At 34.7% G+C, this 27,232-nt stretch overlaps 1 long non-coding RNA gene across 1 annotated transcript in view; it reads left to right on the forward strand.

Moving 5' to 3' along the window:
• The first annotated feature begins 6,512 nt into the window (after positions 1–6,512).
• LOC106981852 (uncharacterized) overlaps positions 6,513–27,232 on the forward strand; it is a 73,007-nt gene continuing 52,287 nt past the window's right edge. Inside the window, exons 1-2 of the long non-coding RNA XR_001431275.3 lie at positions 6,513–8,334; positions 20,429–20,539. This is a non-coding gene — a long non-coding RNA (uncharacterized LOC106981852). The remainder of the gene's footprint in view (positions 8,335–20,428; positions 20,540–27,232) is intronic.

Consider the following 27,232-nt stretch of genomic DNA (forward strand, 5'->3'; position numbering starts at 1 on the left):
GTGGAGAACCATGTGTATGTTTTCACCATGATTCCTTAACAATATCATCTGCAGTTACTCCTTCTGCCCTTCTACATCTTCTGAAAGAACATTTGCTGGTCAGGGTGTATTTTCAGAGCATTTGTTATCTGACTTGAATTAGAATGGGTACAAGAAAAGGTTGGTTTTATATCTATAAGGTTCGTTGCTGTGTGCCTTGTCTAAAACATCTGATAGGCTTCACAGCAAGCATTGATATCATATTATTTCCCCTGTATGTTCTACTAGAACCTCCCTCTCTGTTTTTCTCTCCACTGATGACCAAACTTTGTACTTAATTTGAAAAATCAGGAATAATCATGGGTCATGATTTCCTGGTGCTTGGGTTTGAGCCCTGCTGGGCTTTGCACTTTCAGCAGAACTTTCAGCGTAGAACCTGCTTGGGATTCTCTCTCTCTCTCCCTCTTTCTCTTTCTGCTCTCTCTCTCAAAATGAATAAATAAGCTTTAAAAAAAGAAATCAGAAATAATCAGACATGTACCTTTTTTACCCTCCATCACAGAACTTTGAACTCACCTGCATCATCTGTAACTATCTACACTGTTTGATTTTCCCACTGTTACTTTGGATAAAGAATCCCTCTTCCAATTAAACATGTCACTCCACCTTCCCAAATGTGACTTCTGTAGTTACCCACCTCTCTCCTATTCCTCTAGGGAAGTAAAGGCAGCCTGAACTAAGGTTGTTTGTGGGATCAGAAAGAGCATATAGATAAGAGATGTGGTAAAGTGAATATTGCAGCATGTTTTCTAAACAAGTAGAGAGATGCCTTGGATCGGACCTGGGGAAATAAGAGAAGGAACATTAATCTTATGATCTTTGATTGATTCACACACACACACACACACACACACACACACACACACTTCCTATCTTTCCCTCGTAGAGAGAGCTGTTGTGGCTATGTACTTATGAACTTTCTAATATATCCATGAACTCTCCAAAGATGTTATTTCTAGAAGGATCTGATTACTTTTTACCTCTCACCTTTGGAAGAAGCTTTTTTGTATTCTAGTTAAAATTGTGCTCTGTGCATAAGGGTGATTCATATATTCACCTCGATAATGAAATCTCTCAGTGTTTTCTCTTTGTGATGGTGGAGCTTCTATTTTCTTAAAATTTTATTCACTTATTCATTCATCCATTCATCTATCTTTCTATCTATCTATCTTTCTGTCTGTAGAGAAAGAACAAGAGCATGCACACCAGTGGGGAAGGGGCAGGGAGAGAGAGAGAGAGAGAGAGAGAGAGAGAGAAAGAAAGAGGGAGAGTTAGAGAGAGAGAGAATCTCAAGCAGGCTCTACACTCAGCGTGGAGCCTGATGCAGGGCTTGATCCTATGACCCTCATAGCATAACCTGAGTGGAAATCAAGAGTCGAACGCTTAAGAACCTGAGACTGAGCCACCCAGGTGCCCCTGGAGGTTTTATTTTCTTACACTATATTACTACAATAACTGTAAGGGCCTTGGAGGGAGAAATATAAAAAAGAACTCTAAAATGATGGGTGTGACTCCATTTCACATGTTCCAGTGATTATTAATTTTTGCAGTATATAGTTTGATAATACTTATTCCTCTCCCCACTGAGTTACTGTATCAAAATATTAAACTTGGTTTTCTTTTTTCTCAAGCTTTTTTTTTCATTTTTGGCAAAATTCACTTACTAGTACATAATTTTTGTTTAAGAGATTCTAAGTGTTATAATTGATATAATCTACATTGGTTCTTCTCTGAAATTGATAGCCATTATCTCTATCCCAATTTGAAGCAAAGCATATAAGCAGAATTTAAATCTGTTGGTTTCCACCAGCTGTCAATATCTATTGATTTAATAAATTGAACATACAGCTTTGCTTCCACACAAACACTAACATACACATACAATGATTATGCATTTTTGTAACTGTCACAAAATGACAAGATTTCTAAGGTAAATCCCATGAGATCACTTCTTTAGAAGTATCATGAATCGTGTTTACACACATCTTTTTCTATTAGCTCTACATCATAGACTTGGAAGAGGGCAGCGAAAAAGGACCAATGAAAGGTACAATGGAGGCAAGCCAGTAATATTGCAGTAAGGCAGCAGTATAAAAAGAAATATTAAAAATTTAGTATCCACTATTTGATCTCTTTGGTTGAATGAGCATATATCAATTTCTTGGGACAGTATTGGTTTCAAATTGTGTGTCATTTTCCCCATGAGCACACTTAAATCGAATTATTAGTTGAAAGTTAGATTTAGAATATATTGCTACTCTATCTCAATGAACTCAAATTTTAAAGATTTCTATAATCAAATGTGTACTGAATCTATGTTCTAAAACAAGTAGAGGTAAGCACTTTAATGGAGACCCCAAGGTTTGGTGAGTGCACTATGTTTCTTACATTGATTTATTATAACATCCATGTACACTATTCTCAGTGAAACCTGAGTACAAAATGTGAATAATTCTATTTGTAAAAATCATAGAGAAAAGTGAGAAGACTTGAGATTGCCAAAATTATTAGCCTTTAGATCTGTCTACAGATGATCACATCACGGCTAGCAAAGTTTTCTAGGTTTTGTACTGTGTCTTAAGTCTTCATCTGAGCTTTTCTTTTATCCTTCACCTCTATATTCAGGAAAATTTATATATATGAATTATCAAAGTCCTGAACTGTTCCAGTGAGTTTTTAAAAATTAATTTTAATTTTTCTTTGGAAGATTCATAGTAGCAAAACAATTATTGTAAAACTATATTTTGTCTTCAATTTTGGTTCTTGGTTTGACATAGAAACTTCCTGGAATAAGTTCTCTTTAAAACATGCATTCTTTGAAAGCTTCCTTATACAATGAATTATATCAATAATCTCAAATCATGCCATAACCAATTTTTTTCAGTAATAAAATATTCAGATTATTTATAATCACATAAGGTTCTGCTGTAGTAATATGTTGCATCACATACCTATTAAAATAGGTCAAAATTGAATTTTTCTATTTCCTTTGCAACTATTTAGAGGCCTAGTGACTGTGGCTCTTAGTATTGATTGCTATGCAGAGTAATTTCTTGGACCCCCAATTTCAGGTATAAAAAGCATCAAGAATAGAAATCCTATTCATTTTCATTCTCTCAGTCATCCTGTTAAAATAGCATGAACTCTCTTTTTCCAAGGATTATCAGGTATACTTGTTGGGCCAGCAATGCAACAAAACAGGCATTAGCATGAAGCAGTGATCTGGCAATTAGAAGATTTTGTTTCTGCCTTCATCACTTGTTCATTTTGTCACTTGAGCATTGCTTCTCTATGAGCCTGAGCTCTTATGTCTACAAAATACTTTGTGTTGCATACTATATCCAGGGGATCCTCAGGAAATATTAAAAGATGATTACTTATTGACTACAGTATGCTTTGTGACTGAATAAAAAGGCTTTGAAATTGTGGATGGGCTTTTTTTTTTTCCTAGTAGTATTCAGCGCATTATTCTCTGCTTATTTATGAGTTGGACATAGAAGGAAATATACTTAGAAACAGTGGACATCTAGATCTTTCTTTGATGTGCTTACTATTTCAAGCAGTTTCTCAGTCTCGTCTGCCATTCCTACCCTTCTTAAAGGTTTATGGAAAATAGCAGATATGAAGTTAAATATTTTGTAACTTTTCCTATAGTATAAGATTATTCTAAAGTTGGCTCTGTCCAATAATAGTATTCTTTGAACTTGAATAATTTTCATTTCATTTCCCTGCAGATGTGTGCCTTATATATTGCATGTATTTTATGAGTGGTTTTATCTATTTCTTTGTTTGTTTATTTTTGGCATTTGTCTTATGGCACACAAAATAGTATTGTAAATGGGCTGAAAAGGATAATGCATCTTCCCAAAACAAGAATTAAGTTCATACCTGATGAATATGGTTGGCTTTTTCAGATGTAAAATAATTTCATAGGTGGGTTGATAGGGAAGCTCTTAAACTTAGTTACCTCTCAAAAATTCAACCTACATTTTAAAATAAACGTACTTACTTTAAAATTTGAAGAGATTTAAATCTCTGTTAAATTAACCATCTATAGAATTTTCTTTTAAATGGCTCTGTTATTTTGCTCTGTTTTATGTGAAGCAATTTCTTAGCCTTACTTTATACTCTCAGGTTATCAAGATAATGGATTCCATCCTTCTAATTTATCTCACTTCTTACCTTTTTATAGGAATTCATTATTTTTCCAACAATAGGGGGAGAGTCATTCTTTATCAAAATGCCACTGTCTGATATTTATTGAAATAAACATGTATTTTTTGATGCCGTTTCTCAGAATCTAAGAAAAAGAATTGCAATCACTGTGTAGATGTTTTTCCTTTTTTGTTTGTGTTTAAGTGTGCTAACTTTGTTTTTGGCATATATTTTCTCATGTTTAAATCAGTTTTATATTTCTTTATTGACTGGTAATGCTTGTACACAAAAAGCAGAACACTGCAAAAATATTCAGCAGATAGTGAAAAGATCTGAAAGTCTTCCTGGAAAGTCAATAGTTGGAATTCAAAAATAGTTAGGTCCTGCATATAACAGGCATTTTTCCTATCTCTAGTATACCTGAGAAAAGATTGCATTTTATATGCATAGAACAAAGCCTACTGTATGTATTAAACCAACTTTATGACAACAGGGAGTCTTTGTGGGTCTGAAAAATCAATAAAATATTTATAAGAAAAAATAGCTACTGAGAACATGCAGTCCCTGGTTATCATCCCATGCTATAGGTGATGGCTTCAGCCATTTTTGAGTTAGAAAATACAATTTATTACTATAAAATCTTCCTCATCACAAAGCTGAGCTCTTTCCAAATTGATACAAGTTATTGCTCTGCAAGGAGGTAATGCCCATCTCCACTCACAGCTCAAATAGGTAACGTTCAGCACTTGGGACCAATTTGGCTGACATGAACGAGCCCCCAGAGCAGTAATGACTCTACTCTGGTGATCTGTATATCACCGCACTCAAGTTCTAGAATTCCCAGAGTGCTTCAGATGTGTGTTTATTTTGTTACTGGGCTTAATGCAGCCACTTGAATATTTAGATGAATCACTTTTCTGTCAAACAAATTTGTCTTTTGAATATCGAGCACTTAAAAATAATGCTGATAAATAGGCAATGGATAAAATTGTTTTCTGCTTGACCAGTTTTTATTTTTTCCACTTACCCCGGAACCACTAAGATCTATATAATTCTTCACATCCATTTTGAACTGGAGCAGGTATAGATAAATATGAAATATATAGATAAGAGGGACAAATTGACTTTGGTTTTACACAGCTGTCATGTATGGCCATACAGCTCGGGTATTGCATAACTCTAGAGAGCTCTGGTCACCTCTAGTCTTTGCAGAGGATGCACCCTGTACCTGGATAGTGCACGATGGGCAAAACAATAGGTGGAGACATCGACACAGATAAAAAGCAAGGGAGAGTTTGGTTAAACCATTATTATGAAATTGCATAACGGTTCCATGGTTGGTTACATGAGTAAATCAGGCCCTTGCCTGATCTGAATTGCTTTCTTAATGGCATTTGATCTTAGACTACAAATACCAGAATTAAGACTTCTAGTCCAGGGGTGCCTGAGTGGCTCAGTCAGTTAAGTATCCGACTTCAGCTCAGGTCATGATCTCAGTTTGTGAGTTCAAGCCCACATCAGGCTCTGTGCTGACTGCTCGGAGCCTGGAGCCTGCTTCAGATTCTGTGTCCCCCTGTCTCTGCCCCTCCCCTGCTCTCTCTCTTTCTCAAAAATAAATACAACATTTAAAAAAATTATTTAAAAAAAAAGAGTTCTCCTAGTCCAAACTTCTTACTATATAGGAATAAACTAAAACTCCTATCATCCAGGGACTGAACTAAGTCATATAACTAGTTAGTGGTTGTCAAAGCTAGATCTAAAATTCAAGTCTATAGACTTCCTTTCCAGTGATCTGATTTCAAAATTCTATGCTCTCTTTAGCTTATTAATGTGTTGACAGCCACCTCTCACCTGAAGATTGTAAAAGACATCACAGGGAAGTGACCTTACAATAATAAAATCCTGATTTTATTCTCTTTTCAAGTCCATTCTGCTATAGGGATTCCACAGTTTTGATCTTGGCTTGTTAACCTCATTAGCATTGATTCTCAACACCTGTGCCTGTAGTTAGTTGGGGACCTAGGGTATATGACTTCTTTGTGTCAGAGCCCACAACCAATAATCATTTCTCTTGTGACCTCATGGAATATGAATTGCCAGAAATAGTGAGTCTGGAATCAGTTATGGATTTTGAACAGGTTATAAAATTTTTGTATGTAACTGTGTGTGTGTGTATATATATAATTATAAGGTATATAATATGTATATATATGTATATATATATGTATATATATAATATTTCACACAACAGAGGTTTTGGACAATAGATGAAGGCATGGCAAAATAATTTAATTTCTCTTTTCCTTTTTTTTTTTTCTTACTGAGGCTGATGGGGTTTTGTTTACTTTTCTGATGAGATGCCGATTTACCTGTTTTGGAGAACCACTTACTCTGTGTTCTCTGGGTGTGGTTTCACTGTTGCAGAACAGAATTGGAGGCATGAATGAGTCCAGAGCAGATGCGTGCAACTGAGCAAACCATTTTGCCATTGCTCTTCCTTGGAATGATATTCCACATGCCGGGATTTCAAATGAGTTTAATACACATTTTCTTGATTAATGGAAAATGGCAGAGTGTAGGAGACTGAAACAGTTCGTGCTTTGCTTGATTAATTAATAAGGGACTCTCTTTTCCCAGCTTCGACTCATTATGCTAATGAAGTGTCATCAATTAAGGCTTTCCCTTGATTATTGAATCTGTCAGGTAGCGCTCAGTGAAAATGCTGCATTCCTTTGCTGTCTGGGTGGAATTGCCATTATAGCTTTTTATGAACTGCTCCTTCCATTAGCTGCTGTTTGTTCTATTTTCTCATTATTGTGTCCTTTTTTTTTTTTGACCTCAAGAAAGGTGATTATGGAAACCTTGGAATGAACTGGAAAATGTTATCTCTGGGAATGTGGATAAAGAAAATGTAGTAACAGAAATATATACACCATTCTTCATTCAGAACTCACTTGTAATTATTAATGATATAGTAAAAAATGAATCAAAAGAATACGGTGAACTTTCTGAAGTAAGTCTTTGACATTAGATTAGATAAACAGTTCAGAAATAAGTGGTCATTAACAATTTCTCACCCTACTATTCAAATTAAACTTTGAGAGAAAGGGTTTTTCCTAAGGGAAATATCCTGAGAACAAAAGAGTGTGTATTTAAATATTTTATTATCTTCATGTAAAGTTCTAATTTGTTGACAAATATTACTTGGATTTGGGTCTGAGGAAAGGTGACAAAATGTAAAAAGAATAGAATATAACCAAGTACTGCCTCTAGGTTAAGTTTAGGAAACAAACATTTTTATGTCTTAGTGGCCTTTGCTCTTCAGCACTGAAGATGAGGCCTTTGGTATGAATGAATTCTGGGTACTCATGTTGCTGAATCCACTCATTAGGGAACGTCGTACTTTAAGTTAGGTAGTACCCATTAATGAGTGACTATTAAGCCATCTATAAACGTTGTAAGTAATGAAAGACCTCAGTAATGCATTTACAATCACCCATTCCAGCTCTGTTTTGGTAACTGACATCTTGAGGGAACAAGAGTAATGGATTTGTCTAATTTTCTCATTTCACTTAACCTAAAGTAAGAAACAGTTTTATAGTTTTATGAAACATCTCTGGCCTTGGGGGAAAAATTTAAACCAGTAGGTGTCATCTGTTTAATTAATCCATCAATGTCTCAGTTTCCCTAACGGTAGAATGAGGAGATAATGTTCATTCATGGGTAGTTTCCTAGAGATTTGGGGTATAAATAAATGGGAAAGAAAATGGCACACTTTACTACTTGCTTTTAGGGAACACATTTATATTCTGGTGTTGTGGGTTTTAAAATTAGAGGAAGACATTTGATAGAGTTTATTGCAGAGTGTATTGATGCTTAGTTACCCACATCAGTTATACTAAAGTTTAATTCTCTTTGCAGAGAGCATTCTTTTTCTCTGCTTTCAGGAATAATGTTTCCACTTCAGTGGAACTCTACATGTGCTGTCTTCGGGTCACAGCTTTTAACTCTCTCCTGTGTCCCAAACCTGCAACAGTGCTGAGGGAAGACCGATTCATAAAGAGAATGAAGTATGCAGCTGAGCAGAAGCAGTATTGACCGCCTCAACATGGAGTACCTGTATTATCTTCTCAGATTCTGGTAAGAAATATATCTACATCTAAGGGTAGACAAGTGGGGGGTTGGTAATCAGCAGAGTTCAGGCCTGACATTGTAGCAGCACTACTTCTTTAGAGGACCAGTCCCAAACAGCAAATCCTCCACATGCAGTCCTGGGCGAGGGCCATCTGCACAGCTCTCATGGCCAGTATTTTGTTTGATAGTCAGACTGGCACTAGCGCCATATGGTGTAGAGACATGGTAAAACAACCTTCTAAAACAGAAACTAGCGGAAGATCAAATTACCCAGGTAAAGAAAAATTGGTTTAACATTTAAAATACAAGCTGCAATGCATATATTCGTTGGTATCATTTTGATCTTCTATTCATTCTGTTTTGTTTTGATATCCAACTCATGATGATTGACTGGGAAGGATGAGATAGTCTGAAAGAGGTCTGTTAGAATACGTGACTTTTCGTAAGTTTCTTCTTTTTAACAATGAAACTTTACTTGCATTGTGAAAAACAACCTAATTTCAACTTTTCAACGAAGGTAGGTGTGTGCTTATGCTGTCATTAAATTTGAAATTATTTGTAACACTGCAATGTTGGTTGAGTGAGAAAAATAGAAAAGTATCATAGGTTTGAGGATATGAGATATGGCTGTCATTCGTAACTAAAGCCATGCTGAGTGTACAGCATAATCTCATTGTGTCTTGCCTGGTTTGAAATACAAACTAAAATGCATGTAGAGAGGAATGCCATATTTATGAATTTTAATTATTTCTAATGTAATAGACTTTGAGCCTGAATATATATGAAATTTGCAGAGCAACAGATAAACAAAAAGTATTTTTTAGATGGACAATGTTATCTGTTTAGTCAATAACCAACAGTTAACCAAGAGGAAATAGGATATAATCAGTTTAATAGACATGTATTATAAGAAACCACGTTACTCTGGATGCCAGTAGGTAATTTGTTCCTCTAATAAATTTTGTTCTTCATGCGAGTTGAGCAATATGTGAGACAAAGCACAGATAAATGGTTAAATAGCCCCTGCAGCCAAACAGCCATTCTTTTATTTTTTGCTTTTGGATCTTGGGTAAGTACTAATACTATTGACCCTCGATTTTCTTATCTGTAAAATAGGCACAATTCTACCATATGTTTCATGAAGATTCAACAAATTCTGTTAATCACTGCTTAATAAATATAATCATTATCTATAATGTTTATGTACACATGGAATATCATTGCCACACTATAGTTTGCACACATGACCCTTGACCACATTCAGGATATATTAAAATCCCTATTAAATATGTATAAGTTAGAACTAAGTAATATACTCTAGATTCGATATTACATACATATACGTGTATATGTATATATATATGTATATATACGTGTATATACGTATGTATATATACATGTATATGTATATACGTGTATATGTATATATATATATATATATATACACGTGTATATACACATGTATATATACATACGTATATATAGTATTTAGTATTTATTTTGCAGTCCAGTGCTCTCCTTTTCCACAACAAAATCCTGAATTATATCAGAAAAACAAACATGACAACCCTAACAGAAATGAATTATGTAGACACAGAAAATCCTTCCCACTGTTAAAAGATACTAGTTTTCTTAAAAAATAAAGTAATATTTGCCTTGTGATTGGCATAATTGTATCTAAGTCAGAGTGATCAGAAATTAGAGCTTTATTGAAACTTGAAAGTTTACTTTGTCCTTTTTTTTTTTGCCAAATGCACATTTATCTATGAAACAAAATATAAAAGCTCGCAGCCTAATAATAATTTCATCATCATTGATATCAAAACATGTATAAGCAAAGAGACAGTGACTAGAGGAATATATATATATATATATATATATATATATATATATATGAAAGAAGAAATCTTTCCTCTCAAAGTATAAAGTGCAAATTATGAATGACTATAAATTCCGTGGTTACTGTTGCTTTTTCCATTCAACATATTTTACTTTTCTTTACCCTTACATGCCTTTATATTTTTATATATACTTGATTCCTCATGAGCTATGCAACTACTTTTGAGAAATTCACAAGTGAGGTGAAGACTACCACCTGCTCACCTGCTCTTTTTTTTTTACTGGGTACAAAACTAAGGCTGTTTCCTTGATTTCCTGTGCAGATTGCTGTGAATGTAATCAAGTATCCTCTGGTAGAATGTGAGGAAAGTGATAGGCACATTTCTGGGTCCGTCTTATATAAAAAAAAAATCACCAATGAGCGCTGCTTCATACTTTTTTTTCCCTTCTGCCCTAAATAGAAATTCCTAGAGTGCCCATTTCCTACCACCATGATTGGTCATTGACTTGGAATGTCCCTGGACAGTTTGCATGAGAGTGATACTATTTTAAATCATTATATGTGTAGCTCCATTGTGTATAACCCAGCTACCCTAACTCATAGAAAAATGGTAATATTGAAATGGAGTGCTGCTGTAAAACATTAAAATGTATTGTAAAATTTAGCTGTAACAACAAAAAAGCAAATGGATGTCCTGTGGTAGGTGGTGAGAAAAATGTATACAGTGAGTGACAAAGTGGAATTGGGAGCTATGCGGTAGCAAAACTTCTTGAAAACTGTCACCTGTAATTATTTGGGAGGTAGAACAAACGCCTACTTGACCTGTAGCTCTAGGGTAAGTGATGAGAAAAAGCTAGAAAGTTAATAAATGTGTGACTGTTACTTGCTAACACTGAGCCATAGATTATGAGAAAGAGCTGAGATCAGGCAAAAATTAGCTAGTTTTAAAGAGAGATTGAAGGGAATAGAGAAAGCTATATTAGAAGCATTTGAAAATGGATTTGAAAATGCAACTGCTCTGAACTCTGAACAATAAGAGGTAGGACGAAAAAAGGCTATGAGAAACAAAGGCACATTAGGATAGTATAATCAGAGCTTCAGCTTGTGCAAAAATCAGCTTGAGAAGAACTGTCTTCTCATGCACTCCTACTGTTTCAGATGACCTTAAAGCAATATCAACAGGGGAGAGAGGGAGGCAGAGGGAGAGAGATTGAGGAAGAAGAGCAAAGAAATAAAGCCAACTTAATAGAACTGACTTAAAAATTATGGCTAGGAAAAATCTTTGGCAGCATTTACTGGAACATGGAAATGACTGGGACATGGAGCTTATCAGAAGCATACACATTTTTAATGAATTATATTGTCTCGGAAAGCACAAGTCCATAAAGTTATTAACGATTTGGGAATTTCAGTGATATGGATATGGGTATTTTAGCATTATTCTTTTAACTTTGCTGTAAGTCTGATGTTTTATGAAAAAGTTTAAAAGAAGCCCTCATGTCCCAATAAGGCGGGGTAAGGTAGAATGTGATCATCAATCCAGTGAATGCCAGAAATTTCCCCATCAGGAAAATAATTATCTGAACTGTGAAATTTCCAGGTAAGGTATACTTCACTCCAGCCACTTCACATGTAGCCATTGAAGACAGCAAGGAGGGACTTCTCAAAGGGCAGAGCCAAGGGCCACAGGATATACTGAAAAGGAAGGGAATATCCATCCAGAGAACAGTCTCTGGATATAGTCAAAAACATTCTCCAGGTCCCTGGGAACGGGCTTTCCACAGTGCCTGCCTTGTAGGATTTTATCCTGCCATGAACTAAGGACACTGATGTGTTTCTCATTTTTCCCTCTCCAAAACGGGAGTTTTCATACAACAGTCCTACTCTCGCCCTAATGTTGAGTGTGGAGGGACAGCAGTCATACCTTCTCTTTTAATTCAGAGGTCATTAGAGTGCGAGAAACCAAATTCAAACCTAACAGACTTCAAACAGACTTCCCTAACGAGCGGATTATGTTGTCTCCTTTGGGAAGAAGTATACGCGGGTGGAGGGGCCAACTTGGTAGCAGCTGTTTTCAGGCTTCCAAGAAATGTTCTTTCTCCTGAACTCTATTTTCCAGATTCTCTTTCAGACAGATATGTACATGTGATTATATTCTCTTCTGTGGAATAGGAATCTCCACCCCTCACACACACCTCATCTCCTTCAAGTCCTCCTCCAAGCTCACTTCCTGTTCTGACAGAGTATGGTCTCCAAGGCAACCTTGCACACTGCATATTGAAGTGAGACAAGTTGCTCTCAGTTTGGATTCTCAAGTGATTTGGGGAAGGAAACATTCCCTGTACCCTAAAAACTTGGAAATTCCATACAGCAAGAAATAACTTCTCATTGCGCCGATCTTTTATGTGTCTGGGTCCAGTTGTGTTTTTAGTCTGTCCTATACTGATTAATACAAAGGATAAAATCAATAAAATTTAATTGGAACTGTAAGGATCTAAGAAATGTTTTAATCAAAATTTGTCTAAACTAGTTAGAGGATTAATTGAAAACTCTCAAACTATCTCCAAAATGTTTCAAATTTTAAATAGTAAATGAGAGGTAAAATTAGGCCACAACACCTGTAAAAATGATAGGTTGTTTAGATTTCCTAACACTCTACTGATGGCAGTTAAAACACATCGTTGAGTTGGTCTTTGTCATAATTTTAAAAAAGAAAAGCTGAAAGATATCCCGAAATTAATTTGTGACTATATGTAGAAAGAGCCGAAGACGCTATCACTACTTGTCACCTTGCTATAGTATTCTAGGATACTGAAGTGTTAGAAGTCTATTATCATGTCACTTGAAAATAATTTTTTTTTGCTGCTGAATCTTCATATACCTGGAAGCAGAATTTTGTCACTGTGATCCAAAATGTATTATAGCAAAGTACTTTTGGCAAACCAAAAAAAAAATGTAATAGAGTTTACCATTCATATTTATGCCTGCTAGATGCACTTGTCCCTTATAAACTTCATTACGGAGAATCAGTAACATGAAAAGGAGGTAAGTCTACCCAAATATTAGCTATTATTCTCATGTAGAAATAAAGATATTTAAAACTGAAGTTTTATGTCAGCAAATTGCACTTTTAAAATTTCAATTTCTGATCTATTAAAATTGTTTTTGTTTTCATGGAGAAACTCTTTTACATTTCTCATTGTATTTTTAGGTGATCTGAATTGGAGTCTCAGGTGTCAGGTTTTTTTTTTTTCTTTTAATTCATTTTATTTTTCTTGATATATCCAGGAAATTGAAAAGTAAATTATGAAACATAATGTTCTGATGAAAAACAACAGGGCTTCTTGTGCTGAGGTAAATGCAAGCAGTAATTCTGCATTGCACTTATTACTACAGAATCAGTAAGTGTAGAACTAGAAAAGAAATGTATCTTGCTGGAGGCTTAATCAACCAGCAATCTCCAGTAGGGTCTTTCTGACAAATAGTGTCATTTTCATGAAGAATTTATTAACTTACATTTTATTTCTGAAACTGTGCATGCAATAGCACTGTCATTATTTAATAGTTATACTCTGCTAATTTGTATATAGATCATGTTCTAAAGGTACATCCACAAATGAGTAGGCAAAATGGAGAAGGTGCCAGATTTCCCCAAAATGTTTATTAAACTTTAAAGAGTTTAATAACTCTTTTAAACAATTAAAATGTGATAAATTATGCAATAAAGTGTATCTCCTAGGGATTTACAACATGTTCTTTTTTAAAAATAATAAAACTAATACATATTCATCCTAGGAAGGTTAAAATAAAAGATGAAAAGAAAATTTACCCAGAATTCTACCAAGGTATAACCACTCTCTGTCTGACTACTTTCTATTTGTCTATCTATTTCTATTATGTATATATCTATCTGTCTATCTATTTATCATGTATCCATCTATCATCTATCTCATCTATTCTTTCAGACTTTCTAAGCTTGTATAAGTATATATGTATATATGATATATTTTTCTTTATTTTTACTGAATTAGATTATACAATTTATACATTGTTTTTTGTTTACTTCACATATGTTGTGAGCATTGTTATATCATTACAATATTCTTACAAAGTAGAATTTTAGGTAGCTTCATGTAATTTTTTATACAGACATGTACTTACCTGTTACCTATAAACATTTATGATTTCTAGTTTTGTCTATTACTAATATTATTTCTATAAACATCTTTTTTTCACAATATTATGGCTCAGTTTTTACTATTTTATGATTACAGCTCCTTAGAGATGAGATTCCTTGGTCACAAAGGAACAGCTTCTTTTGCTTGTTTTCTTTCGAGTTTTTGTTTAAATTCTAGTTAGTTAACACATGGTGTAATACCAGCACTAGGAGGAGAATTCAGTGATTCATTACCCACACACAACACCCAGTGTTCATCACAAGTGCCCTCCTTAATACCCATCACCGATTTAACCCATCCCCCTGCCCCTCTCCCCTCCAGCAACCCTCAGTTTATTCTCTATAGTTAAGAGTCTATTTAATGGTTTGCTTCTCTCTCTGTCTCCCTCTCTCTCTCTCTCTCTCTCTCTCTCTCTCTCTCTTTTTTCTTTTCCCTATGTTCTTTTTTTCTTTCTAAATTCCACATATGAGTGAAATCATGTGATATTTGTCTTTCTCTGACTTATTTATTTTGCTTAACATAATTCACTCTAGCTTCATCCACATTGCTGCAAATGGTATGATGTCATTATTTTTATGGCTAAGTAATATTCCATTATATATACACATAATGTATATGTATGTATGTATACATACATATAGACATATATGTCTATATATATGTACACACACACACACACACACACACACACACACACCGCTTCTTCTTTATCCATTTATCAGTTGATGGGCATTTGGGCCCTTTCCATAATATGGCTACTGTTAATAATGCTTCTGTAACATTGGGTGCATGTACCCCTTTGAATCAATACTTTTGTATCCTTTGGGTAATTACCTAGTAGCGCAGTTGCTTGATTGTAGGGCAGTTCTATTTTTTAACTTTTTGAGGAAACTCCGTATTGTTTTCCAGAGGGGCTACACCAGTTTGCATTCCCACCAACAGTGTAAGAGGGTTCCCCTTTCTCTGCATCCTCACCAACATCCATTGTTTCCTGTTTTGTTAATTTTAGAGCAACAGCCTCATTTAAAGCCTCTTGCCATTAACTGCCAAAGTGACTTCAGACTAGATGTACTAATTTAATTCCAACTTACAGTGCCTAAGAGAATTTGTTCACTGTACCCTAGCCAAAATTAAGTATTCTCATTATTAATATATTTGATAATTCATCATTTAAACTGTGTTTTATTACTTTTTAATTGCCTGTTTAACTTAGAGATTATATTTAACATATATTCATATTTATGTCTTTGTATTTTTTTTTACAATTTATATTTACATTAGTAAATGTAAATTTACCAAAATAAACCAGAATGATGTTTGGAAATAGAAGTCATACCAGATATATATTTCCTTTGTTTCTGATTTAATGGAACTACCCTAACAGTTTAGCAGTAATGTGTTTTGACTAAAATCAAAGGATTTTAAACCTAGCCTTTAACTCAAGAGCAAAGGGAAAATCATATGCTTATTTTACCTGTTTTTCTTTTAGTTGTTTTGCTCTGTTATTTCAGTGTCTCATTTGTTTCAAAGGAAAATGTTCAAAGAATAATTTATATAGAAATTGAAATTTTCTTTTCTATAATGTACAGCTGTATGGAACAAAATACCATCAGGAATATTTTTCCTCACTAAAACATATGTATTTGGTTTGATATAACAAAAATTATCTAAGTTAGATCTCAGTAAACTAAAGTGTAGAATTAATTACTCATTTACAGGATGGACCAAGTTTAATGTTTCATTATCAGTTTTAAAGGTCTGGATATGCAAATTGCTTTTCTAAATTTTAAGGAGGGTATTCTTAATCTACCTAAAATAATCTATTTTTAAGTATTTTAGAAATACAATTTACATGCATATGTATTATGTGCTAAGTTCAGCTATTTCTTGTCTGTTTAATAAGCAAATCTGACAGAAGAGGCCTATTCAGCAACTTATTAGCTGCTAGTTTGGTGTATGCTATCAATTTTATTTCTAAATAAATTATACTAAAAAAACCTACAGCAAACATGATGGAACATGTTCAAGTAAGTATTATATTCTTTAATATTGTAATTCTGAAAGTTTCTATGCTGACTCCAATAACACTATCACTGTTTAAAGCATTTTAAAATCTCCTTTGGCACTATCTTCACTTCTCCTAAAATACTCTTCTAAATATCTTTATTAGTTGCAATTTTATTTTGATTTTGCAAATCACAAAACCTTTTGGAGCCATGTAGCTATATTAGGATGTATGGGTGTGTTCAAACACTGTTTCCAAAAAGGTGCAAGAGGAACAAATGACTTTTTGATGAAGAATACTGTCATGAGACATTGCTATACACTTCATTAATTTGCATCAAATGTAATTCTTCAAAGTCCTCAAAATTTAAATGTTACAAACTTGACTGATCATCTGACATTTTTCAGCTTTTTAATGGTATAATTGGCAGATAGAAATTGTGATTTGATATATGTACATATAGTGAAATGATCATCACAATGAAGTTAATTAATATAATTATCACCTCACATAGTTTACCCTTTCTTTTTCTTTCCTTGTTTGTGGTGAGAACATTTGAAATTATCCTCTTAGCAAATTTTTTCTCTCAACACCACCTCTCTTTTATTTTATTATTTATTTTTAAATTTATATCCAAGTTAGCATATAGTGCAACAATGATTTCCGGAGTAGATTCCTTAATGCCCCTGACCTATTTAGCTCATGCCCTCTCCCACAACCTCTCCAGTAACCCTCTGTTTGTTCTCTATATTTAAGAGTCTCTTATGTTTTGTCTCCCTCCCTGTTTTTATATTATTTTTGCTTCCCTTCCCTTATGTTCATCTGTTTTGTGTCTTAAAGTCCTCATATGAGTGAAGTCATATGATATTTGTCTTTCTCTGACTAATTTCGCTTAGCATAATACCCTCTAGTTCCATCCACGTAATTGCAAATGGCAAGATTTTATTCTTTTTGATTGCTGAATAATACTCCATTGTGTATATACCACATCTTCTTTATCCATTCATCCATCAATGGACATTTGGGCTCTATCCATACACTGGCTATTGTTGATAGCCCTGCTATAACCATAGGGGGTGCATGTGCCCCTTTGAAACAGCATATCTGTATCCCTTGGATAAATACCTAGTAGTGCAATTGCTGGGTCATAGGGTAGTCCTATTTTTAATTTTTGGAGGAAACTCCATACTGTTTTCCAGAGTGGCTGCACCAGTTTGCATTCCCACCAGCAGTGCAAAAAAGATCCTCTTTCTCCACATCCTCACCAACATCTGTCGTTGCCTGAGTTGTTAATGTTAGCCATTCTGACTGGAGTAAGGTGGTACCTCACTACGGTTTTGATTTGTATTTCCCTGATGATGAGTGATGTTGAGCATTTTCTCGTGTGTCTGTTAGCCATCTTGATGTCTTCTTTGGAAAAGTGTCTATTCATGTCTTTTGCCCATGTCTTCACTGGATATTTGTTTTTTTGGTATTGAGTTTGATAAGTTCTTTATAGATTTTGGATACTAACCCTTTATCTGATATGTCATTTGCAAATATCTTCTCCCATTCTGTTGGTTGCCTTTTAGTTTTGCTGATGGTTTCCTTCCCTGTGCAGAAGCTTTTTATTTTGATAAGGTGCCAGTAGTTCATTTTTGCTTTTGTTTCCCTTGCCTCTGGAGATGTGTTGAGTAAGAAGTTATTGTGGCCAAGGACAAAGAGGTTTTTGCCTGTTTTCTCCTGTAGGCTTTTGATGGCTTCCTGTCTTACATTTAGGTCTTTCATCCGTTTTGAGTTTATTTTTGTGTATGGTGTAAGAAAGTGGTCCAGGTTCATTTTTCTACATGTCGCTGTCCAGTTTTCCCAGCACCATTTGCTAAAGAGACTGTCTTTATTCCATTGTATATTCTTTCCTGCTTTGTCAAAGATGAGTTGGCCATACATTTGTGGGTCCATTTCTGGGTTCTCTAATCTGTTCCCTTGGCTTACATGTCTGTTTTTGTGCCAGTACCATACTGTCTTGATGATTATAGCTTTGTAGTACATCTTGAAGTCCAGGATTGTGATGCCTCCAGCTTTGGTTTTCTTCTTCAGGATTGCTTTAGCTATTTGGGGTCTTTTTTGGTTCCATACAAATTTTAGGATTGTTTGTTCTAGCTCTGTGAAGAATGCTGGTGTTATTTTCATAGGGATCGCTCTTCACAAATTTTAGAAACACAGCAAAGCATTATTAACTTTATTCACCGTAATGTACATTAGATCTTCAGAACTACTCGACTTGAATTACTGAAACTGTACTCCTGACCAGCATCTCCCCATTCTCTGTAACCCCTGCAGTTGGGAACCACCATCCTGCTGTCTGTTCCTATGAGTTTGACTATTTTAGATTCCACATGTATAAGTGAGATCATGTACTATTTGTCTTTCTGTATCTGGCTTATTTCACTTAACATAAAGTCTTCTGGATTCATCGATGTCACAAATGGAAAAATTGTCTTCTTTTTTAAGGTTGAATAATTTTCCATTGTATGTATATGTATGTATGTGTGTGTGTGTATATATATATATATATATATATATATATATATATCACATTTTCTATACCCATTCATATTTTGGATATTGAAAATAGAGCTGTGTGAACATGGGAGTGCAGATATCACTTCATGGTCCCGATTTCAATTCTTGTGAATATGTATGCAGAAGTGGGATTGCTGGGTCATATGGTAGTTCTATTTTTAATTTTTTGAGGAATCTCCATAGTATTTTTCATAGCAGCTGTGCCATTTTACATTTCTATCAACAGTGTACAAGGGTGCCAATTTCTTCACATCTTCACCAACACTTGTCATCTTTTACATTTTTTCATAATAGCCATCCTAACAGATAACAGGTGATATCTCATTATAGTTTTGATTTGATATCCAGCATGGCTTGATCCTTAGAGTTTTTGCTCAGTGTTCAAAACATATATCATAATCTTAGCAGAAACTTTGTTCTTATTCAAATGAATTTATATTCTGAAAATGTTTCCATTCTGCCTTTTATGCCTTAGTTTAAAAATATAATTGAGCATAATATGAAAAATAATACAAAATAGTATGTGACTCTTTTTCAAGTGGATGTGGAAATATTTGGTTACAATTAAGTACTTTTCTTTATGTAATTTAGTGACTTTAGCAGCAACATTGAAAATATGCTAATTTTTAAAATGATCAAATGGCCAGTTAATCACCAATTATCTGCTTAGATGTATAAACAACAGTAAAGAATTGAAAAATGTCCTTAGGAGGTGTAGACTGGAAATTTTTGATAATTTAATAATATCTGGCTTTTTAGGTTGGATAGTTTTATGTAATGATCACTTATTAGGATGATTTAAAGCCATGATATTATGACAGGGAAGAACATATATTTAGAGTGTCGTACTCATGTTTACCCGACCTTACTCTAATAAAAAGGTTGATACTAATATGTGTATAATATCAAGTGGAATCTTCAAAGCCCACTGATGACCTTGATAATGATAGAATAGTGGAGTCTTCAGTGAGAGAAATAAGAGGTCAAAGTTACCTCCCTTGACTAGCCATTAGAAAATTAGTATTATTGACTTCAGAGTTTATCTTTAGAGTTAACTTTTCTTTCAAACACCAGACTTCTGAATCAAATTTCTACTGGATATCTTCATAAGAACGTTCCACAATCACCTTCATAAAACTCATCATCTTTTATTTTTCAAAAATATTTTCTATTACTGTTGACTCTACCTTAGTCTAGATACTTATCATTATCCATATCCAAAATTACTCACTGGAATTGTTGGAATTGTCTCGTAACTGATTTCCCTGCTTCTTGCTCTCTAATCAGTTTAAAATCTATACTGAGTTATGCTTCTGACAGACAAATAAAATTGTACCATTTCTGTTTTTAATTGCTTATGTGGCCTCTCAGCTCAATATGACAAATAATGACAAATGATATTCATGTCATCTTATAGAGGACTATCTCAACTAGGTACTCTATACTCACGTTTTGGTCAAAGTAGTTGCTCTGCTCTAAACTTGCCAGCTTTCTGACGCCACTTTGCTTTTGCAGATGCCTTTCTTCATGACTGCAAGCTCTCCAACAGTTGTCTGATGAGGAATCCAAGAAATATTTTTTATCTCAGTCAAACCTCATCAGTACCATCATATCTGACTCCTCAAGGTAAGCTTACACTTCTTTCCACACATCAAGAATGCCATTAATTACATGTAAATTTGTTATCTCAGCTTTCTTCTCTCAAGATTGAAGTCCTTTTGAAGTAAAAGATCACGTTTTGTTATCTTATATTTATATCAGGAAGCATAGTGCTTAGCCTGTGCCAGAATTTGGTGCAATGATAGCAGTCTCTTTGGGGACCACTGTGAAATTGGATTTATTCCCATCATTGGTGGGATCTGAGTTACCCATCACAGATTCAGTTTGAGAAATTGTCCATTTACCTGCTTTGCTTGTTGGTCTATGGCATAATTTGGGGTATTGGGGGGAAGAAGGGCTATTAAAAATTTTTTTTTAAATGTAAAAGGTACAAGGTTTAGACTGAAGCCAACTTTGCTATAAATCCTTCTATAGCGTGTTGTCATTATTCTTGGGCAAGTTAATGAATGCTGAATCTTTAAAATAAGACTCACCATTTGTAGGGGCACCTCGGGGCTCAGTCAGTTGAGCATCTGACTTCAGCTCAGGTCATGATCTTATGGTTCCTGAGTTGGAGCCTTGCATTTAGCTCAGCTTGCTGCTATCAGTGTGGAGCCAGCTTCAGATCCTCTGTCCCCTCTCTCTCTCTCTCTGCCCCTCCCCCACTCATTTTCTTTCTCTCTCTCTCTCTCTCTCTCAAAAAAAAAAGACTCCATGTCTATATACTGAATAATTATTGTAAAAAGTAAAATGAAAAAGGTACCGTTGTTATCATAAGCTGATAGTTATATAGCTCATTCATTCTTATTATTAAGTCATAACTTGAGAACAAAACCAACTTTACAAGTTATATGAATAAATTTACACATAATGAGATCTGGATTTATAGGTTTAAGATTCATACCATAAGATTTTTCTGTATTTTCTTGGATATTAAAATCACTGGAGAAGTCTAAGAAAAAAATTGTCTTTTTGAACATTTGTGTAAGAAAGGTTGAGCTTGTATATTTACTCCAGAATTTTTCAGTGTCATTTCAAATATACTAATGTACAATATTCTGTGAAACTAATGTGGGCCACTGCATGAAATATTTTTCCAAGATATTTTACTGTAGAACTTTTACCACTTATTTTTCATGGAACTTCTTTTCACATTTCTCAGAACTTATTTTCCTATGAAATTGGGTTTGGAACATCATATTTAACACCAGAATTTCTTTTTAGTGAGATATAAAATACATTATTGTAACATGAGAGGTATTGAAACAGGCCATTTTACCAGCACTGCAAAATAGGACTTCCTCTGGTAATGGAAATGGTCTATAAACTCTTCTGTCCAATATGGCATCTACCGACATCATGAAGCTGTTAAGAACTTGAAATGTGTATATTGCAAATGAAGAACTGAATATTTTATTTTATTTTGATTGATTTAAATTTAAATCTAAACAGCCATATGTGGCTGGTGACTTTCTAGTAGACATCTCAGTTCCAAGCAATTATTCTGTTGTGAACAATTAACAAGTTACCTGTCATTAAGTGGTATGGATTAGTTTTCCTTACTCGAACTGAAAGTTTAATCATGCCCCGGTTTTTCTTAGTAACTTTGTATAGTTCTATCCTTCATCAATTTGATGAAAATCATTTTGAATCCAGTTGAATTTCCTGCCACTGCCACTTCTTGAAACAAATAGTTCTTTAAATTTACTACCCACTATGAGTAAGGGCTTCCTGATCCTTATTCTAAGGTAATTTTACTCAATTTCAGTGGTTTACCTTTTACCCACTGTATCACAATTAGGCAAATAAATGCACTGATAGCTTATCATATTCCTGTTTATGTAGATTTTGATCTTATTTTTCTGTACCTTCACCTTTTGAATTGAAAGATTACCATCATTATGATTGTACCTAACATTAAGAGGACCATAGGGGAAGGGGAAAGAAAAAGTTACAAACAGAGAGGGAGGGAGGCAAACCATTGAATGCAAAGAACAAAGATGGGGGTTGGGAGAGAGGGGAAGGTGGGTGATGGGCATTGAGGAGGGCACTTGTTGGGATGAGGATTGGGTGTTGCACAGAAGCCAATTTGTCAGTAAATTATATTTTAAAAAATAAAAATAAAAACATATTTTTTTATAAATTTATTTCCTATTATTTTCTTCTTTCTAGTACAGAGGAAGGGGAATAACAAACAACCAAACAAACCTAACAACTATTCTCCCTCTCCCCTCTTAACAACCATCTTATCTCTGTTTTACCAAGGTTGTTTTTCCATCTTTGCAAGGGTCATCCATTCAGGAGTTTGAAAGATGACAAATGGCTAATCTGGTTGTTCATGCTCTATGCTGCTGAGACTGAGCTTTTGAGTGATAATACAGGGAAGCAGAAAGCTACTCTCTACAACATGAACCTTGTTCTTTCCTTGTTCTTTAGAAGCATATTGTTTTATGTTCATTCAAGACATTGTATTTTGGGGTGTTTCTTGCTGTTATCATTAAATGCGTAAGAACTTTTTAAATATTTTGGTTGTGACAGCACAGCCTTTTGCCTGAGGGTGAGAGAAGGAATGGCAAACAAAACAAACAGCAATGGCAATTAAAATCTACTACTACAATTCTTCTTTTTTCTGGGTTATAGACAGTTACACACAAATTGAATTGTGTGCTTTTGTAATTTTTTTTCTCTGACCTTCCCTGTTCTGGCTTGCCTTTTTCTGCTTATTTTCATTTAATCATGAGGTTTTATAATTTATTTCATTAGTGTCTTCACTTATCAAAAATATTTTATGTTATCCAGCAACTTTAAGATTTCAAATCTTAGAGACTATGAGTTAAAGAGACTATGATGCACCCTGATCTCCATATGTAATCCCTAATAAAAGCAATAGAAACATGTTTTAAATGGCTCTACCAAAGCAAATTTCTTTTTTGCAATTGTTCCATAATCCTGAGTTTATACAACGTATTTAACCGACTTCAAAAAAAAAAAAGACTTTTGAAAGAATTTTTTAAAAAAATTATAAAACTTTGGGGCTCCTGTGTGACTCAGTTGGATAAGCGTCCGACTTTGACTCAGGTCATGATCTCACGGTTTGTGGGTTTGAGTCTCATGTCAAGATCTGTGCTGACAGCTCAGAGCCTGGAGCCTGCTTCTGATTCTCTGTCTCCCTCTTTTTCCCTGCTCTTCTCTCTCAACAATAAACATACATTAAAAAAAAACCCAAAAACTTTACTTGGTTAAATTGACCCCTTTCCCTATGATCATTCCCTCTCTCTGATTATAAATTAATAATATAATAAATTAATCCAACATGGTTTAATCTGGTTTTGCAAAGGACTAGATATGTTGCTTTTTTTTTAAGTTTATTTATTTATTTTGAGAGACAGAGAGAAGAGGGACAGAGAGAGAATCCCAAGCAGACTCCCTGTTGTCAACACAGAGCCTGGCTCAGGACTCAGTGTCTCTAACTGTGAGAGATCATGACTCAAACCAAAATCAAGAATCAGACCCTTAACCAACTGAGCCACCCAGGTGCCCCTAGATATGTTGCATTTTGTCAGATCCCCATATGTAATTCTAAAACTCATCCATGTCCGGCTCTTCCTTTTTTTCTTGGCACAACCCCAGACCAATAAATGACTTAGACACCAATAAATGACTGAATATGTTTAAGATGTTTTGGAGTTCAAGTTTTGCTTGCACCTTGCAGTTTCCTCTAGCCTTTGAATTATTAGTAACTTTTGATACTGGGTAAGATCTCTGATATTGAGAGTGTCATATAACTATTCTATCCAGTGTGTCATCTCAGGTAAAAAGCAGAGTTGAGTTCCATGGTCTAAAGGCATACGTATGTTCAACTTTTTTAGTGGATAATGCCAAACAATTTCCCAAAATGGTTTTATCACCTCATACCCCCATCAGCAGTCCATGAGAGTTCCGTTTGCCCTACATCTCAAAAACGCTTGGTTTTGTTTAAAAACATTAGCCATTTAGTGGGTTTGCAGTAGTGTGGCATTTTGTTTATAATTTACATTTTTGTAAGTCTATATGTGATTTGAAATACCCTCTTTTGAGAATTGCCTAAGTCATCCCCCCCCCCACCTTTATTTGGGTTGTCTGACTTTTTCCAATAAATGTATGTAAGTCTCTTGTGGGATGCAGGTATCAAAAAATAATCTTCTCCTAATTTGTGGAGTTATCTTTTGATAATTTTAATGAAGTCCAATTAAAATTTTACCTTACAGTTATTGTTTTCAGTGCCCTGTTTAAGAAATCTTTAGCTACTCCAAAGTCATGAAGATTTTCTCCTGTAATAAAGTATTCGTTTCTAATACACATAGCTTAGCTCTGCTTTAGCTTTATTTGGAATTTTGAGTCTGACTTAGATTTCATTATCTTTTATTCCGTATTGTATCATGACACTTTAAGTATTATGGTAATTAAGGGTTTAATATAGCAATTACAACCCACGTGGATATGGGAAGAGATGGAGAAGTGTAAGCCCAGGAGGTTGCAATTGAGGTATTGAAGAAATAGTCACTAAATGGCTCTCACTGGAATATCTGGCTCTATTGGAAAAGCCAAAGCTTGAAGGAAATCCCAGAAGTCTTCACATTTAGCTTTTGAGTTGTATATAATATGCTTCATCTAGAAGCAGAAGCTTCCTTCTAAGTGGTAGAATGCACGAATGTTGATAATCTATTCTTTACTTTGCAGACATTGTATCAGTAGGTCCCAGACCAGTAGACACCTAAAAACTGTACTCATATAGTGGACTCCAGAATTAATGTAATTTTTTTCTGCTACCCTCACAAGTTCATGTGTCTGACCAAGGCCATCAGTGTACTTAGCATTTCTTCTTCATCTGGTTTGATTAACATGATGCCCTCATTGTATAGTGAATCAATATGACCCTATATTGTGACCCTGTGTTCAGTTATCTTTACAATGTTGGGTATTCAGTTTTTCTACTGCATCTAAGTGGCTGTAGGTCCCTTTGGAGGAAATAATGGGAAAGTCACTATTCTATTCACCTGCTCTGGTGTTACAGAGACCTTCCTCTTAGGACTCCATCTTCCTGTGTCCATGAGTTTCAAGGTTGAAAGTGGCTCGAGTCAAAGAATTGGGCAAGAGAGTATTTTTGTTGTTGTTGTTGTTATTTTGTTTCTTGTTTTTGTTTATTTAGTAGCTTCAAAACTTATTTAATCATTCTTCTAATTTTAGACATGTATAATTTTTATTTTGAGGGAGATTTTTTTATTGAAATATAATTAACATAAAGTTTTATATTAGTTTCAGATGTACAACATAAAGATTCAACAATTCTTCTGTACGTTACTCAGTGTTCACTGTGATAAGTGTAGTCATCATCTGTCACCAAACAAAATTATTACAATCTTGTTGACTGCATTTCCTATGCTGTACTTTTCATACCTGTAATTGGAAAATTTTTAAGTTTATTTATTTTGTACTTGATAATCCTCTTTATCTATTTCACCCATTTTCCCACCCAACTGTCTTCTGACAGCCACCAGTTTTTTCACAAAAGTCTGGTTTTTATAGGGGCAACTGCCTTCAGTGTTTTGGCAGTCTATATTTAATTTTTTTGAATATTTAGATTGAGCAGTTTATTGGCAGCTCATTTTTTCTGCTCAGGGACACAGTGATCTATTAACCATTTCCTTCGTTCTCGAAAGGTCATGTTCCGTTGGCTGCTACTTCAACTTTCACACTAATTTAAGCACTGCCATCTGGCCTCTATTACTTAGGGATCCTATCAATCACGCAGCTCTCAGGGATCCCTGTTCTGAAACAGCATTTCTTATTATGTCCTACACCCATGAGTTATCACTGAGCTTTTCAGTGATGGTGGTGCCCCTTTCCCTAGAACATTCATTATTGCTTTGGTTAAAAAGGAAAGTGTCTTTTTTTTTTTAATTTATTTTTTAGTTACATCCAAGTTAGTTAGCATATAGTGCAACAATGATTCAGGAGTAGATTCCCTAATGCTCCTTACCCATTTAGCCCATGCCCCCTCCCACAATTCTTCCAGCAACCATCTGTTTGTTCTCTATGTTTAAGAGTCTCTTATGTTTTGTCCCTCTCCCTGTTTTTTATATTATTTTTGCTTCCCTTCCCTTATGTTCATCTGTTTTGTGTCTTAAAGTCCTCATATGAGTGAAGTCATATGATATTTGTCTTTCTCTGACTAATTTCGCTTAGCATAATACCCTCTAGTTCTATCAACATAGTTGCAAATGGCAAGATTTCATTCTTGTTGATTGCTGAGTAATACTCCATTGTATATGTATACCACATCTTTTTTATCCATTCATCCATCAATGGACATTTGGGCTCTATCCATACTCTGGCTATTGTTGATAGCCCTGCTATAACCATATGGGGTGCATGTGCCTCTTTGAAACAGCATATCTGTATCCCTTGGATAAATACCTAGTAGTGCAATTGCTGGGTCATAGGGTAGTCCTATTTTTAATTTTTGGAGGAAACTCCATACTGTTTTCCAGAGTGGCTGCACCAGTTTTCATTCCCACCAGCAGTGCAAAAAAGATCCTCTTACTCTTCATCCTTGCCAATCTCTTTTGTTGCCTGAGTTGTTATTGTTAGCCATTCTGACAGGTGTGAGGTGGTACCTCACTGTGGTTTTGATTTGTATTTCCCTGATGATGAGTGATGTTGAGCATTTTCTCATGTGTC

Source organism: Acinonyx jubatus, chromosome B3 (assembly GCF_027475565.1).
Source record: "Acinonyx jubatus isolate Ajub_Pintada_27869175 chromosome B3, VMU_Ajub_asm_v1.0, whole genome shotgun sequence".
Classification (NCBI taxonomy): Eukaryota; Metazoa; Chordata; class Mammalia; order Carnivora; family Felidae; genus Acinonyx; species Acinonyx jubatus.